At 37.0% G+C, this 11418-nt stretch overlaps 1 long non-coding RNA gene across 1 annotated transcript; it reads right to left on the bottom strand.

Moving 5' to 3' along the window:
* Positions 1-3569: 3569 nt before the first annotated feature.
* LOC136283415 (uncharacterized) lies at positions 3570-10713 on the bottom strand. Its single transcript, XR_010718773.1, has 4 exons — positions 10656-10713; positions 10475-10583; positions 4584-4708; positions 3570-4015 (listed from the first exon to the last, which is right to left on the bottom strand). It is a non-coding gene; the product is annotated as an uncharacterized lncRNA (long non-coding RNA).
* Positions 10714-11418: the final 705 nt, after the last annotated feature.

Here is an 11418-nt window from a genome sequence, read left to right as displayed (position 1 = left end):
AAAAGGATGATACAAGTTTTAATACAAAGAGAGTGAAAACTAAAATGCGGGACGATATAACTAACAGCTATAACAATAATTAAACAACGGAGTCCACAACGGATCTGAGATCAAAATGACCATGATTTTACGAACTTCTGTTGATAATCTTTCCAAAATGAAGAATCCAAAATCAAAGCCTTCTAAAAAGCTACGGTACAAGTCCCACATGACCGTACGATTGAACTTGCAACTTTTATCAGTCGCCTGTGATGAAGGTTTGGCGCTTTGGATAAACAAACACTTTCTTCTGTCAGATCAAATAAACAGTTTAAAGGATGCGTGTCGCTTTGCATCTTATTCTTATTTATCTTTTCAATCAACCGAGACATGTAGGATACAGACTTAAAATTAAGGATGAAATTAAAGATGAAAATTTTAGCTGTTTTCAGTTCAAACCTACCAAAACAAAACACGTTTGTGTAAAGGATTTGTTTCTTTGTAAAAAGACGAAGTAACTATTTTGTTAAACAATAAAAATAGAACTATATTTAATCTAAAATATTGCAAGGGTTTCCTTATATTGGTGATGAGAAAAAGGAATGGAAATATTATATTACTTTAAGCCATTCGATGCAAAAAATTATAATAACCAGGTTGATTATTTCTTATTCCTTTTGGAGTTCTCATTTGAGTACAATTTCTTTGAACTTTTACTTATTGTGAACATATTCTATGTCAAATTCACGATCAAGGAATATTTCTTAAATTTTAGTTTAACACCTTTAACACCTCTTTCTTTAAGGTGATTCTAAGTGTAAACAGCTTATGCCTCTCTGACACTCGGTTGAATTCTTTAATTTTCTGGCTTGAACTCCTAGTAAAATTTTCTTCTTTCGGGGACTAGTCCAGTCTTGACCTTACTCAATACAGTTCACCTTATTCCTTTCAACACAACTCAACTCTGCTCTATTCTGCTCTATCTGATTGAAAAATGCTGTGCACCAGATAATAAAGGTGGCACTAAAGGTGACACTACTAAGCTGTCAATCTTCTTTTATCGTCATCATTCTATTTCAACCAGCGAATCACGTTAAGTTACGTACGACAGACCCTGCATACTAAGTGTGCGTCTTCGAGTTGTTTACGCAGTTATAAAACCATTTTATACCTTAAATTTCTTACATTTACGATTAAGATCGGCCAGAACAGAAACAAGATTGATAACATAAAAATTTTAATTAACCTATTGGCAGAATTAGAATTACACTGGAAAAGGTATACAAAGAGAAAATAGCCTTGGAAGATTGTTACATAACAACAAAATAAACAGAAAATTCGGAGTAGAAGGGGCGTTCACAAGTACCGCCTCCGAAAATACTACGTGGTATTATCTAATTTAAAATTCAGCGCGAAAGATAGAGAGGCACAAGCTGTTTACACTCAGAATCACCTTAAAGAAAGAGGTGTTAAACTAAGATTTAAGAAATATTCTTTTATCCTAAATTTGACATAGAATATGTTCCAAAAAACGAGTCTGAGAATAATCAAAAGTGTAAAAAGATTTTTTGTACTCTCTTTCTTAACTAGCAATTTGAATTAATTAAAAGCATAGCTTATCACAAAATACCACAAAAAGTTCTAATTACCATAGAAACGGAACATCTGCTTACATGCCAAATTCACAACCACAATAAGAAAAAGGTCAAAGAAATTGTGCTTAGATGAAACCGCCAAAAGGAATAAGAAATAATCAACCTGGTTATTATAATTTTTTGTATCGACTGGCTTAAAGTAATATAATATTTCCATTCCTTTTTCCCATAACCAATATAAGGAAACCCTTACAATATTTCAGATTAGATATAGTTCTATTTTTTATTGTTTAACAATTTGCAGCTTTATCACAGTTTTCTTAATTCGGGAAAGGAGCATAATTTTGTTTTTAAGAAAACTGATTGGCTACCATCGTTCTTAAAGTTGAAAGCAATTTCGTTCATAGCAGAGACAGAGACAGTTAACTAAATTTGGTGAAATAGCTTGCATAAAGCGACGACACAGTCTTTCTGCAGCCCTCATATTCCCAGTTATGAACAAAGCGTGTAGATGGTTTGAATGAGTCGGGAAAAAATATTCTTTAAACCAGGTATGACACTAAACCCGAGGATAGCGCAGGTTTCGTTTAAAGCATGTTGGTGAAAAGGTCAGCTTAGAGAAAAACTTTCTTGCATATTGCAAAAATATCCAACGTTAGATCTATAAGTCTATAGAAAGCTAGCAGATATTCCTTGGAACTGTACCATGCTCGGCTTATTTATGCGAAATGGGCTAAACTGTTACGTTATAACTTGTCCGTCCATTAACATCTCAGGCTTAGACATCCCGAAAAACTACCGGTGGTGCAAAATATTATTTTCCTGTAAAAGACTGATCGCCTCTTGTCATTCATATCCTCTCAATCTCCTGTGCAAAGTCCACTCTCTGTTCAGCGTATAAAGACAGTCCAGTGGCCGAAACACCTTACACACTCACTGCATTTCCTTCTCCTCTTTTTTGCGGAACCAAGTCTTTGCATCACAGATTTAAGACTAAGGAAGAGTTTTGTTGGTGACAGTCTGACTCCTTTGTGGGTCAGCTCTTTGTCACTAATCTCTTGTTCAAAGTCCACTCTCTGTTCAGTGTATAAAGACAGTCCAGTGGCCGAAACACTTGACACACTCACTGCATTTCCTTTTCCTCTTTTTTGTGGGACCAAGTCTTTGCATCACAGATTTAAGACTAAGGAAGAGTTTTGTTGGTGACAGTCTGACTCCTTTGTGGGTCAGCTCTTTGTCACCAATCTCTTGTACAAAGTCCACTCTCTGTTCAGCGTATAAAGACAGTCCAGTGGCCGAAACACTTGACACACTCACTGCATTTCCTTTTACTCTTTTTTGTGGGACCAAGTCTTTGCATCACAGATTTAAGACTAAGGAAGAGATTTGTTGGGGGAATCTGACTCCTTTGTGGAGGATCATCTGGTAGTCAACATTCTCTTGTACAAAGTCCACTCTCTGTTCAGCGTATAAAGACAGTCCAGCGGCCGAAACACTTGACACACTCACTGCATTTCCTTTTCCTCTTTTTTGTGGGACCAAGTCTTTGCATCACAGATTTAAGACTAAGGAAGAGATTTGTTGGGTGAATCTGACTCCTTTGTAGAGGATCATCTTCTAGTCACCCATCTCTTGTACAAAGTCCACTCTCTGTTCAGCGTATAAAGACAGTCCAGTGGCCGAAACACTTGACACACTCACTGCATTTCCTTTTCCTCTTTTTTGTGGGACCAAGTCTTTGCATCACAGATTTAAGACTAAGAAAGAGATTTGTTGGGTGACAGTCTAACTCCTTTGAGGGTCAGCTCTTAGTCACCAATCTCTTTTATAAAGTGCACTCTCTGTTCAGCGCATATAGACAGTCCAGTGGCCGAAACATTCAACACACTCACTGCTTTTCCTTTTCCTCTTTTCTCTAGGACCAAGTCTTTGCATCACAGATTTAAGACTAAGGAAGAGATTTGTTGAGTGAAACTGACTTCTTTATGGAGGATCAACTGTTCTAGAGTCACTTATCTCTTCTACAAAGTCCACCCTCTGTTCAGCGCATAACGACAGTCTATTGGCCGAAATTCAACACACTCATTGGTTTTCCTCTCCCCCCTTTATTGTGGGACCAAGTATTTACATCACAGATTCAGACTAAAGTAGAGAATTGTTGGGTGAAACTGACTCCTTTGTGGGTCATCCCTCTGTTAGCCAGTGGCTGAATTCCTTATATGTTGTTGAAGTTCCTAGGTGTCCCCTGGAGGCCAGTTACTACACAAGTTTGTACAGAGGAACAAATTGTTCGGGAGGAATAGGACATGGGTTGAAGTTTGTCTGGTGTATTACTGTACTGTATTCTATTTGTGTTTGGTTATATCAGTACTTATCGAACTGAAATCAGCTGCATCACCAAAAATCCAGGAAGAGTGGCTAAAGGGCATCTCTCCTCTATCCTGGGAAGGAGAGCAAATATAAATGAGATACAAGAAAATGTTATTGAATTATATCAGGACAATCTAAGAGTCCTTCATACCTGTCTGAAAATAAAACACCATAATGTTTGCATTTAATAAGGGTAGCTTTGCAAAGGTCCTTTGAAGTTATTCAAATTTAAAAATTGATCATGGTTAAGCTGAGGATGCACAAATGCTCAATTAGGAGGTCTAGTGTTTCAGAGGACTGGATAGGAAGACAATGAGCAGAGAAGTTAAATCTGACTTTATCTCTGGTTAAATAATCCTTACAATTGCTTTTTTATTGACCTTTAATAAATGCGTTCACAATCTCAGTCAAAGAGCTGTTTTTCAAAGGAACAATATTATGTTAAATGCATACGATTAGATAGGGAAATATGATAACCACACCACTACGTCTTTTTTTACCACCTAAGTTACTATGATAGACCCATTTGTTGTTGTTGATGAATAAATAGTATAAAATTCCTGTCACTCTAACTTTTACTGACCCAGCAAGTCAGGACAGAATTCCGCAAATAGTAGTCTTGATAAAATTTATTCTTACTTTCATCTTCTGGCAGGTAGTTTTCTGTTTTGGCTGTATCCATAGTTAAAACAAAAGCTATACTTCATCCTTATCCGATGGGTAAACATGGTGATGAGGGATTATGGATTGTTCTATTTCCAGGCCTACGAATATGTAATGTATGAAATAAATAAATACACCATCATCCCCTAATTACTAAAGGGGTAAGTTTCTAAAGAAACTGTGGTGCTGCGTCAGTGGGAGAGTATAGCAGGTAATTAAGTGTTAACAACTGGGTTGAAAACGTAAATTAGCCACCGTAAAGGGTAAAAAAGCTGACGAAGGGCTAACGCTCGAAACGTCAGCTTTTTTACCCTTTACGGTGGCTAATTTACGTTTTCAACCCAGTTGTTAACACTAAATTCCCTAATTACCTTTTGCTCATTGATAAATTGACAACCTATAAATTCATGAGGCACTTAGCGAGTTATTCAGTTAGTATATCCTGTTATCAGTTTTACAGAAAATGTTCATATTGTAGCAAACTGATTGTATGAACTGTCTATATGGTGTTAATTAAAACGGATTCATTCTTTGATTACTTTAGGTTGATTATATGAACTAAAACTTGAAATCAAAGGCTGAAGAAAACCTTTTTTAAAGGATTGTTAATAACGTAACAATCCGTTGGTGGGGATGACTTAGATTATGCAAGTTTTTAACGGAACAAATGATTACAAGGGAAAGCGGAGAATGCCTTAGACGCTTACGTAATAATCCACTACAGGAGAAAACTGAGAATATGCGAAACACTAACGTAACAATCAATTACAGAAGAGAACAGAGAATGCACGCGATACTAACGTAACAATCCATTTCAGTAGAAAACTGAGAATGCACGAGACATTAACGTAACAATCCATTACAGGAGAAAACTGAGAATGCGCGAGACACTAACCGTAACAATCCACTACATAAGAAAACAGAGAATGGCGAGACACTAACGAAACAATCCATTACAGGAGAAAATTGAGAATGCGTGACACACTAACGTAACGATCCATTGCATGAGAAAACAGAGAATGCGCGAGACACTAACAGAACAATCCGTTACAGAAGAAAACTGAGAATGTGCGACACCAACGTAACAATCCAATACATAAGAAAACTGAGAATGCGTGAGACGCTAACGAAACAATCCATTAAAGGAGAAAATTGAGAATGCGCGACACAGTAACGGAACAATCTACCACAGGAGAAAATTGAGAATGCGCGACACACTAACGTCACAATCCATCACAGGAGAAAACTGAGAATGCGCGACACACTAACGTAACAATCCATCACAGGAGAAAACTGAGAATGCGCGAGACACTAACGGAACAATCCATCGAAAAAAAAACACTAAGAAAACGCGAGACACTGACGTAACAATCCATAACCAAAAAAAAACTGAGAATGCACGAGACACTAACGTAACAATCGATTACAGAAGAAAACTGAGAATGAGGCAAGATACTAACGTAACAATCCAATACTGGAGAAAACTGAGAATGCGGGAGATACTAACAGAACAATCCATAACAAAAAACACTAAGAATACGCGAAACACTAACGCAACAGTCCACAACAGACGTAACAATCCATAACCAAAAAAAAACTGAGAATGCACGAGACACTAACGTAACAATCCATTACAAAAAAAAAACTGAGAATGCGCGCGACGCTAACGTAACAATCAATTACAGAAGGAAATTGAGAATGCACGACACACTAACGTAACAATCTGATACAGGAGAAACTGAGAATGCGCAACACACTAACGTAACAATCCGTTACATGAGAAAACAGAGAATGCACGAGACACTAACGGAACAATCCATTACAGGTGAAACTGAGAATGCGCGAGACACTAACGGAACAATCCATTACAGCAGAAAACTAAGAATGCGTGACACACTAACGGAGCAATCCATTATAGAAGAAAACTGAGAATATGTAAACACTAACGGAACAATCCATTACAGAAGGAAGCTGAGAATGCGTGACACACTAACCTAACAATTCCTTACAAGAGAAAACTGAGAATGGGCGAGACACTAACGTAACAATCCAATACAGGAGAAAACTGAGAATGCGCCACACACTAACGTAACAATCCGTTACATGAGAAAACAGAGAATGCACGAGACACTAACGGAACAATCCATTACAGGTGAAACTGAGAATGCGCGAGACACTAACGTAACAATCCAATACAGGAGAAAACTGAGAATGCGCCACACACTAACGTAACAATCAATTACATGGGAAAACAGAGAATGCGCGAGACACTAACATAACAATCTATTACAAGAGAAATTGAGAACGCGCGAGACACTAACGTAACGATCCATTATTGAGAAAATTGAGAATGCGCGAGATACTAACGTAACGATCCATTACAGGAATAAACTAAGACTGTGCGAGACACTAACATAACAATCCATTACAGGAATAAACTAAGAATGTGCGAGACACTAACGTAACAATCCATCACAGGAATAAACTGAGAATGTGCGAGACACTAACGTAACAATCCATTACAGGAATAAACTAAGAATGTGCGAGACACTAACGTAACAATCCATCACAGGAATAAACTAAGAATGTGCGAGACACTAACGTAACAATCCATTACAGGAATAAACTAAGAATGTGCGAGACACTAACGTAACAATCCATAACAGGAATAAACTAAGAATGTGCGAGACACTAGCGTAACAATCCATTCCAGAAGAAAACTGAGAATGCGCAGGACATTAACGTAACAATTCAACACCAGTGAAAACTGAGAATGGGCGATACACTGACGTAACAATCCATTACAGGAAAAACAGAGAATGCGCGGAGCACTAACGGAACAATCCATTACAGGAAAAAAAGTAAGAATGCGTGATACACTAACGTAACTATCCATTACATGAGAAAACGGAGAATGCGCGAGACACTAACGTAACAAACCATTTCCAAAGAAAACTGAGAATGCATGAGACACCAACGTAACAATTCATTACAGGAGAAAACTGAGAATGAGCGAGACACTAACGGAACAATTCATTACAGGAATAAACTAAGAATGTGCAAGACACTAACATAACAATCCAATACATAAGAAAACTGAGAATGCGTGAGACACTAACGAAACAATCCATTAGAGGAGAAAACTGAGAATGCACGAGACATTAACGGAACAATCTATTACAAAAGAAAACCGGGAATGTGTGAGACACTAACGGAACAATCCATAGCCAAAAAACACAAAGAATGCACGAGACACTAACGTAACAACCTATTACAGGAGAAAACTGAGAATGCGCAACACACTAACGTAACAATCCGTTACAGGAGAAAACTGAGAATGCGCAACATACTAACGTAACAATCCATAACAAAAAAAACTGAGAATGCGTGAGACACTAAGGGTCCATTACAGGAGAAAATTGAGAATGCGCGACACACTAACGGAACAATCCATAGCAAAAAAACACTTAGAATACGCGAGACACTAACGTAACAATCCATAACAAAAAAAAACTGAGAATGAACGCGACACTAACAGAACAATCCATACAAAAAAAAAAAACAGAGAATGCGCAAGACACTAACGGAACAATCCATTACAAGAGAAAACTGAGAATGCGCAACATACTAACGTGATAATCCATTACAAGAGAAAACTGAGAATGCGCAACATACTAACGTAACAATCCATTACAAGATAAAACTAAGAATGCGCAACATACTAACGTAACAATCCATTACATGAGAAAACTAAGAATGCGCAACATACTAACGTGACAATCCATTACATGAGAAAACTAAGAATGCGCAACATACTAACGTAACAATCCATTACATGAGAAAACTAAGAATGTGCGAGACATTAACCCAACAATCCATAACAAAAAAAACTGAGAATGCGTGAGACACTAACGAAACAATTCATTACAGGAGAAAATTGAGAATGTGCGACACACTAACGTAACAATCCAATACAAGAGAAAACTGAGAATACGCGAGACACTAACGGAACAATCCATTACAGAAGAAAACTGAGAATGCGGTGAGATACTAACGTAACAATCCATTACAGGAATAAACTAAGAATGTGCGAGACACTAACGTAACAATCCATTACAGGAATAAACTAAGAATGTGCGAGACACTAACGTAACAATCCAATACAGGAAAAACTGAGAATGCGCGAGATACTAACGTGACAGTCCTTGTAAGAAAACTGCCATATCTCCTCTGTATTGGGAGTATTAACCCTTTCACTCCCAAGATCTTATTAGCAAGTCTCCTTACTGTCTACCATGCAGCTCTTAAGATGTTGATTTCGAGAATTTGGTTTTGGATCAACTATTGATCCCCTTTGGATATATTTCTTTATTATCATCTTTTGTCCACTTGATATCATACTGATTTTGTGTTGGTTAAGCAAACCCACACAACGATTGCTAACCACTTCACCCATTTCAAAGATAAAGTAACATGGTCAACATTTTTATAAATAAAACAACTAGTGTACTCAATTAAGATTGCAAGTTATGTTATAGGAGTGAATATGCAATTGCTATGCTTGTGCTCCTAATATACTACAAATCATTGTGTAATAATCATTATATCACTCATGGAACACAAGCAATATGTCACCCATTTGTTGGTGATTTTACTTTGTAACATTCATCCCTTACTGAAAGTAATAACAACCCTGATCATTGAAATTGCATAAAAGATTAGGCATGAAAACGAACAGAAAAATACTGAAATTCTACCTGCTTCCTACCCAGTTATGCCTGCCATAGCAAAGTTTGCATAAACAATTATCTCACTCAACCTAGCCTCATCCACCAATATTTTTGTGTGGAAAAGTGGACAAATAAAGCATTGGCTTTGCACCATAAGAGCAACTTTAAATGATTCCTCAAGACCACTAATTGCAAGTTCACAAACATGTTTCATTTCTTGATTTCTACCGCAAGGTGGCCATGGGTATTCTTTGATTAAAAAGTAGCTCCATCTGGCAGTCAGTCAATGGTCATTTACTCAAAAATATATAGTCAGCCAGTCATTCCATATCAATTTCAGTCAGGCAGTTGGTCAAAGCCACCCAGTCAGACTTCCAATCTACAGTCATTCAGTTAATTCATCATTCATTAAGTCAGTCAGTGAGTTATTCAGTCATTTCATCATAGATTAGGTCAGTTATTCAGTCATTTGGTCATTTCATCATACATTAAGTTAGTCAGTAAGTTATTTAGTTATTTCATCATGCATTAAGTCAGTCAGTAAGTTGGTCAGTCATTCAATCATTTCATCATACATTAAGTCAATCAGTAAGTTATTCAATAATTTCATCATACATTAAATCAGTCAGGAAGTTATTCAGTCATTCAAAATGTGGTAGGAATATCAGTGACACTCTCAGGCCGGCACCTTGCATGTCACTCTTTTGTTCTTACCATATTTTGACATCATCTGTGATCTATAACAGAACAGACCCACACACCCATAGAATCTATTTGTTAAATACCCATCACATCATACCTGAAGTAGTCAGTTAGTAATTATTTAATTCAATCATTCAATCAAACTATCAGTAAAACAGTCATTTATTCAATCATATTGTTTGTAATTCAGTCAAACAACCAGTAACTTTGTTATGTCAGATTTATTGAATTTAAACATGGTGGGTTTATTTGTGTGTTTTCGTTTATGATTTCGTGTGTAGTGTTCAAATATGGCGGATAATTTCTTTAAATATTGACAAATTTATGACTCGTGTAATAGTACTTTCAGAGCTTATCTAAAATAGATCACTGATAATCTTAACTAACGGTATACACAGCATTGAACTAAATGTTATAAAAATGTGTAAACCTTACCGAGTTAGACGGGCACAATTAAGTCTTTCTGGTTGAGGTCATCCAGTCATCCAGACTCATCGTTGGTGGAGGTTGGTGCACTGGTATACTTAGTGTTTTTCAATTCAACCTTAAAGTAATGTAATCTAAGGTTAAACACAAACAAAGAAGTATTTTGGGGCGCTAAAAGTAAATAGCAAACCTCAGCAAAAGTAGTAATTCGGTTGAAGAATCTCCATTTGGCATCACATGGCCGCCGCAGTCAAAACTTGCAAAGAGTTATGGGAATTGCGAAATTTATGAGCCATTTCCGTCTTTGATGAGTTCGAGAGAGGGTGGATGGTTAAGCAACTTCCATATTGAGCCGAAAAAATTAAATCCAATGGGGGGAGGTATTGGTATAAAAGCAGGAAAGGCAGAGAGAAATTTCTTAGCCTAGACCCCCTAATTTGCTGTTGCATCAAGACAAAACTCTGAAGCTCGTAACTTAAGTCTTTTTTCGTCACCTATTGGCCGACCAGAGTAATAAAAATTGAAAACGCGAGAAGTTAGTTCTGCATCATGTCTGGGTAACATAGGCAATGCCGTGCACAGGGAAGTTCAGTTGACACCAAAAAGGTACTCAACAAAACACACGAAGTTATCTAGTCTAGAGACCCAGGAGGATCTAAAAGGGAACACGAAACAACCTGCAAAAAAGCCGTTGCCTGTTTTTTAAGATTGGTTATTCAATCTTCCCATAGACAGCTGGATACTTACTGTTTAATTTCTTTATAACCATTTATAGAAAAATTGAAACACCATTTTTGTCTTGCAAAGAATGGGTAACTTCGGTGAGCTTATTTTGGAAACAGACTACCTCGTAAGGCTTGCAAACTCCTCCTTTTTTTCATTTTTTTTTTAACATCTGCCATACCTTCGTGCCCTCGAGATTTTTGATTGGCTGTTTAATGACTTTGACTTTG

The sequence above is a fragment of the Pocillopora verrucosa genome, chromosome 9 (genome assembly GCF_036669915.1).
Source record: "Pocillopora verrucosa isolate sample1 chromosome 9, ASM3666991v2, whole genome shotgun sequence".
NCBI lineage: Eukaryota > Metazoa > Cnidaria > Anthozoa > Scleractinia > Pocilloporidae > Pocillopora > Pocillopora verrucosa.
Note: the sequence above shows the minus strand (reverse complement) of the source record. Positions and strands in the feature narration are given on the sequence as shown.